Source organism: Lontra canadensis, unplaced genomic scaffold, assembly GCF_010015895.1.
Source record: "Lontra canadensis isolate GAN:19392208 unplaced genomic scaffold, GSC_riverotter_1.0 scaffold8, whole genome shotgun sequence".
Taxonomy (NCBI): Eukaryota; Metazoa; Chordata; class Mammalia; order Carnivora; family Mustelidae; genus Lontra; species Lontra canadensis.
In genome coordinates this window covers 36,733,498-36,739,497 of record NW_022631002.1, presented here as the reverse complement: position 1 = coordinate 36,739,497, position 6,000 = coordinate 36,733,498, and positions in this window count along the sequence as shown.

The window sequence follows — 6,000 nt, the reverse complement described above, 5'->3', positions numbered from 1 at the left end:
GTGGTGGTCTAGGATGGTGTGGGAGGGACAGGAATGAGGGGGACTGCTAAAACCTGCAAGGTTTCTTTTTGGGATGATGATTAGATTGTCATGGTTTCATGGCTATGTCTTGTATGTATGAGTGATATGGAATTAAAGTTGTATCTCAATAAGGATGCTTAAAAAGCGAATTGGATCATTACCAGTATATGAAAATCATTATATTTCACACAGAAAATTCAGACATTTGTCTTATCTGATAGACAAAGGGGAGGGGAGAAAGACAGAAAGAAGATGGTGGCAGGGGGTGGGGGGAGACACAGAGTCTGACAACCTGGTAGTCCTAGGAGACCTTGATCCCTATGGAAACACTGTCCATCAAACCAGGTCACATGAGCTATCTGGTTTACCATAACCTCCACCACACCCTACTATTTACCCAGAACTGGCTCCTGTGTCTGTTTGAGTGTGTGACTCCCTAGTATAAGAAAGCATAGAAAGCAAAATGTTCCTCATCAACATCAACCTTTTGGTTTTATAAAGGTGAAAGACAGTGGATAAGCTTCTATGAACAAAACAAACACAATCCTTGCCTCTTATAATGCAAGGTAAAATAAAAACAGAATCGTTGGAAAGAATTTATTTACACAGAGTACCCAATTTAGTATTCGAATTGCTATTCTACATTTCAAGAACCAGAGCTATTGTTTCCTGTTTACTGGTCTCTATACACACCAGCCTGCAATGTTTGTGAACCTGACAAGTTATATCTGAGCAAGGACCCTGGAGGCTTAGGGGATTTGCTCTGTCTTACCAGAGGAAAATAGAGATAGGAAGGAGTTCTCCCACTACAGAGTTTGTCCTGTGACCCTCTGAATGCTCAGCTTTCCATTATAGATGTTCTCAGATTTAAGGTGGTGTTAATCAAGGAAAGCAAAATACACAAATGAGAGGACCTTGCTCATTAAGTTATCCCTTCAGCAGACATGCAGTGAGTTCCCTCTATGTGTTAGTGTGCTGGGTGACTTTTAAATACAATTCAATGCCCAACCATGGGATGTAGTATCTTTGTCTTCCTCCCACCCAGGAGCACACAATAGTGTTCCATCTCCTTCTGTCTCCACACATCTTTCCTTCCCTCCCTCCCCGATCTCCTTTCCTTTCTTCACATCCTCCCTTCCCTCTCTCCCTTCCTCCTTCCTTACTTCCTTCTTTCCATTCCTCCCTTCTCCCTTCCTTTTTCCCTCCTTCCCTCTTCCCTCCTTCCTTTCCTCCTTTCATTCATATATTCATTCAATATCTCATTAGTGCTCACTATACTACAGGCACCATGAAAGTTGTTATGGAAATAATACTGAATTAAAAACACATAAATATCCCTACCATCATCAAAGTTAAATTCCAGGGGTAACTACAGTTAATGAGACACATAAAAAAAAATCAAACATTGCATAATGTTTTATAAGTATATATAAATAAATAATCTTACATGTCAGATGATAATGAAAGTTTTTGTTATGTTTTTATTGAGACATAAACACATACCATAAAATCTGGCATTTTAAAGAGTTGAATTCAGTGGTTTTTAGTACAACAACAAGATTGTATAACCATCACCACTATTTAATTACAGAACACTTTCATCATATCCCAAAGAAATGCTGTACCCTTTAGCAGGCATTTCCCATTCCCTTCTACCCCCAAACTTTGGCAACCATAAATCTATTTTCCATCTCTATGGATTTGTCTATTCTGGCTAAGTGGAATCATATAATATTCATCTTTTGTGTCTGTCTTCCTTTACTTAGCATAATGTTTTCAAACTTTCTGCATGTTGTAGAATATCATTACTTTATTCCTTTTTATGGTTCAATAATATTCTACTGTATGGACATACCACTGTGTGTATCCACTCATTAGCTGTTGCACATTTGGACAGTTCCACTTTTGATGGTTATGAATAATAACTAATGTGAACTTCATGTACAAATTTTTGTGTAAACAGTTTTGGGTAAATATCTAGGAGTGGAATTGCTGGCTCATGACAATGCTACATTTAACATTTGGAGAAAATGCCAAACTTTTCCAAAGTGACTATACCATTTCCATTCCCATTAGAAATGTATGAGAATTCCAATTTCTCTGCATCTTTTCTGATTCTTGCTATTCTCAATTCTTATGTATTTATGTATCTATGTATTGCCATCTTAGTAGATGTGAAGTGGTATCTCATTTTGGTTTTGACTTGTTTCCCTTGTGACTAATGATGCTGACATCTTTTCATGCATTTATTAATCTTTTTATGTATTATCTTTTATCTTTTATTTATCTTATTTATCTTTTATTTATATTTTATCTTTTTAAAATTTTTTATTATTTTTATGTATTATTTTATGTATTATACTTTCATGTATTTATTAATCATCTACATATCTTCTTTGGTGAAATATCTATTCAAATCCTTTGACCATTTTTAAATTGGATTATTTGTCTTTTATTGTTGAGTTGTAAGAGTTCTTTATATATTCTGGATAAACCCTGATCAGATATATGATTTGCAAACATTTTCTCCCATCCTATGTGTTGTTTTTCTTCATAGCATCCTCATTTGACGCAGAAAAAAAGGTTTTTTTTTTTCTTTGCCTTCCTGTGTCTTGGGTATCATATCTAAGAAACTATTGCCAGATCCAAGGAAGTAAATCTTTGGAACTAAGTTTCCTTCTAAGAATTCCATAGTTTTAGCTGTTACTAAAAGGTTTGAACAAATTTTTGTATCTGGTATGAGTTAGGATTCAAATTCATTCTTCTGCATTTTGGTATCTATTTGTCTAAGCACCATTTTTGGAAAGGACAATTCTTTAACAATTCTTTGAATAATCTCCATGCCCTTGTTGAAAATCAATGAACCAGAGATGTGTGGGTTTATTCTTAGACTCTCAATTCTTTTTATCTGCTTTTATGTCTATTTTTATCCCAGGGCCACATTATCTTGATTAATGTAACTTTGTAGTAAGTTTTGAAATTAGAAAGTATGAGTACAGCAGTCCCCCCTTATCTATGGGGGACATATTCCAAGATCCCCAGTGGATGCCTGAAATCATGGATAATACCAAACCCTATCTATATATACTATGTTTTTTCATATATGTATATATATAGCATATATATATATATGCATATGTATATATACATATACAATTACAATAAAGCTTAACTTGTAAATTTAGTACAGTAAGAGGCTAACAATAATAACCAATAAAATATAAAATAACTTTAACAATATATTGCAACAAAAGTTATGTGAGTGTGGTCTCTCTTTCTCCCTCTCTCATAATATCTTAATTTACTGCATTCTTCTTTATATAATGATGTGAGATGATAAAATGTCTATGTCATGAGAAGAAGTGAGGGAAATGATGTGGGCACTGTGGTGTAGTGAGGCTACTATAGGCCTTCTGATGTTATGTCAGAAGAGGGATCACCTGCTTCTGGACCCTGGTTGACTGTGGTAACTAAAATTGCAGAAAACAAAACTGCAGATATGGGGGGGCTACTATACTCCAAGTTTGTTCTTTTTTGAGAATGTTTTACATTTTGGGTCCCTTGTCTTTCCATATGAATTTTAGGCCAGCTTGCCAATTTCTGGGGATGGGGAGGGGAAAATGAAGTTGGAACTTTGATATGATTGTCTTGATTCTGTAGATCCGTTTGGGGGAGTACTATTTTAACAGTTTTAAATCCTCCAATCTCTGAACCAGGGGTGTCCTTCTATTCATTTAGGTCTTCTTTAATTTCTCTCACCAATGTTTTGTAATTTTCAGTGTGCAAGTCTCCTATCTTTTTTCATTAAAATTTTCCTGAACATTTTATTCTTTCTGATGCTATTATAAATTGAATTATTTTCCAAATTTCATTTTTGGATTGTATATTGCAATAGTATAGAGATACAACTGATTTTTGCATATCATCTTGTATATTGCAACCCTGCTAAATTAATTTAACTCTAATGTGTGTGTGTGTGTGTGTGTTCCTTAGGATTATGTCCTTTATCAGGTTTAGGAAGTTTCCTTCTTTTACTATTTGTTGAGTATTTATTATCATGAAAGGGTGTTGAATTTTGTCAAATGCTTTTTCTCTTTCTGTTGGGATGAACATGCAGTTTCCCCCTTTATTCTATTCATATTTTGTATTATATTGATAGATTTTCCTATATTGCACCAAATTTACAATCCTGAGAAAAATCCCACTTGTTTGTGGTATATAATCCTTTTTGTGTGCTATTGGATTCCCCTTCAGTTTTATTGAAATATTATTGACATATGTAACACATATACGCTTAAGGTGTACACCATGATCCTTTGATACTCATCTACATTGTGGAATGATTACTACAGTAAGGTTAGTTAACTGCTCCTCCATTATCTCACATAACTGCCGTGTGTGTGTGTGTGTGTGTGTGTGTGTGTGTGTGTGAAGTAAGAACTCTCAGCAATTTTAAGTATATAATACTGTATTGTTAACTATAGTCACCATGCTATACTTCAGATGTTCAGAAATTATTCCTTTTAAAACTTGAAATGTGTACACTTTGACCAACATCTCCCCATTTCCTTCACTTCCCTCCAGCCCCTGATGACCACCATTCTACTCTGTTTCTCTGAGTTCAGTTTTTTCAGATTCCACATATAAGTGAGGTCATACAGTGTTTGTCTTTCTCTGTCTGGCTTAACTTCACTTAGCATAATGCCCTCAAAGACCATCCATGTTGTCACAAGTGGCAAGATTTCCCCCCTATTTTATGGCTTTCGTTGTATGTATATCTCCCAATGTCTTTATCCATTCATCAGTCAGTGGACACTTGGGCTATTGAAATGATGCTGTGGTGAACATGAAGTATAGATCTCTCTTTGAAAGAGTGATTTTGTTTCCTTTGGATATATACCCCAAAGGGGGATTACTGAATCATATGGTAGTTCTATTTTTAATTTTCAAAGGGAACTTCACAGAGTTTCCATTAATGGCTGCACCAATTTACAGTCCTAACAACAGTGCTCAGGGGCTCCCTTTTCTTCCCATCTTTGCCAATATGTTACCTCTTGCCTTTTTAATTACAGTCATTCTAACAGGTGTGATGAATGAGGTTTTCACCTTGAGATTTTAATTTGCTTTTCCATGATTATTAGCTATATCGAGCATCTTTTCATGTACCTGATGCCCATTTATATATCTTTTTTGGGGAAAAAAGATCTGTTCAGTTCCTCCACTTATTCGAATTCAATTGTTTATTTTTTTCCCCTGTAATTGTATGAGCTCCACATATATTTGGCAAAATAACACTCGATAAGTTATATGAATGATTTATAGTTATTTTCTCCCATTTCATATGTTATCTTTTCATTTTGTTGTTTCTTGTATGTGCAGAAACTTTTTAGTTTGATGTAGTCTAACTTGTTAATGTTTTTATTTGTTTCTAGTGTTTTTGGTGACATATCAAAAACAAACAAACAAACAAACAACAACAAAGCATCACCAACAACATTCAGAGAGCTTTTTCCTGCTTTCTTCCAAGGGTTTTATGGTTTCAGGTCTTACATTTAAATCTTTAATCCATTTCAAGTTTTTTTTTTTTTTTAAGATTTTATTTATTTATTTATTTGACACAGAGATAGAGAGAGCCAGAGAGTACAAGCAGGGGGAGCAACAAAGGGGCAAGGAGAAGCAGCCCCCCAGCTGAGTAGGGAGACTTATATGGGGCTTGATTCCAGGATCCTGGGGTCATGTCATGAGCTGAAGACAGTAGCTTTACCGACTGAGCCCCCCAGGTGCCCCTCATGTTAATTTTTGTGAGTGAATTAAAGTAAGGGTCCAATTTCATTCTTTTGTATGTGAATATCCAGTTTTTCTGATAAACATTTAAGAGACTATCCTTTCCACATTGAGTATTCTTGGCTCCATTGTCAAATATTAGCTGACTGTATATGCAAGGACTTATTTGGGGGCCACGGTTCTGGTGCATTGCTC